The sequence below is a fragment of the Camelus dromedarius genome, chromosome X, assembly GCF_036321535.1.
Source record: "Camelus dromedarius isolate mCamDro1 chromosome X, mCamDro1.pat, whole genome shotgun sequence".
In the NCBI taxonomy this organism is placed as follows: domain Eukaryota; kingdom Metazoa; phylum Chordata; class Mammalia; order Artiodactyla; family Camelidae; genus Camelus; species Camelus dromedarius.
In genome coordinates this window covers 12,371,338-12,372,432 of record NC_087472.1, presented here as the reverse complement: position 1 = coordinate 12,372,432, position 1,095 = coordinate 12,371,338, and the positions used below count along the sequence as shown (strand labels likewise).

At 35.3% G+C, this 1,095-nt stretch overlaps 1 pseudogene; it reads right to left on the bottom strand.

Moving 5' to 3' along the window:
- Window positions 1-278: 278 nt before the first annotated feature.
- LOC116151117 (U6atac minor spliceosomal RNA) lies at window positions 279-391 on the bottom strand (annotated as a pseudogene).
- Between the last annotated feature and the right edge of the window lie 704 nt (window positions 392-1,095).

Below are 1,095 nucleotides of genomic sequence, written 5' to 3'. Positions count from 1 at the left end.
TTAGTGCTCTGGAATTCTCTTCATTGATAAAATGAGAGGAGGAAAGAGTAAGCCTAGCTGGAGAGATGCCAAGCCCCCTGACTTCTGATTCATTCAGAGTGTTTCTCTTTTATCTGCTTTATATAACTACTCTTTTATCTGTTTTATATGAGAACATTTTATACAAATTTTTGTTTAAAAAATAAAAGGTTCTCCTCCTGTAAAAGCTTTTGAAAATTACTCTCCTCATCAAAGTTTACCATGGGGATACTGTAACTCAGGGGTACTGCTTTGCCTCCTGAATTTACTTTCCAAAACCACTGCCTTGAAACCATTGTGTTAAAAAAGGCTACTAGGATCACTTGTGTCCTTTTCTTAGGGGTTGCTAACATTCTCTTTTATCTTAACACACAAAGGCCAACTGTGTAAACTCTAAGATATCATATGAATATGTGATCAAAGGCATATTTCTTACAGGCAAACCAAGATCCAAATCTGCAATATAAACCCATCAAATTGCAAACCACAGCAATTATTTGGGGAAAAGGGATACAGGAACGCCAAGGCAATCAATAAGCCAGGAAATTTACTGTATTCAGTGTGGTGGGGTACACAAAATGCTCCTTGAAAGTAAGAATGGTGTCATTCATTTTCATATACACACATTTATATTGAATAGATTACACAGTATCTGCCCCAAAGAGACTTATACCTTAGTATATTACGTTGTATGAACAGCTTTAATCTATCTCCATCAGTAAGACAGCCAAGCTGATTAGATTGACTGTAGGCCAATATTTGCAGTTACTCAGATATGACTTACATTGTTTCTCTCTAAACTTCATCTCAGAGTTCCTAGAGCTCACAGCTATATATTCTATATATCAATAACATTTCTGTTAAGGGAGATCTTACCCTTTTTTCATGTTTTTCCATAGCTTTTCTGAAAAATAAAATAAAATCCTGGCCTCATTTTGTTATATGAGAAAGAATCATGTTTATGTATTCTGATCACTTATTGTCTGTGTGATCTTAAGCAGTCCCTTTCTACCCCTGTGCATCATTTTTCCCATCTGTGAAATGAGAAGATTTGCAGTAAATGATCTCTGAATTACT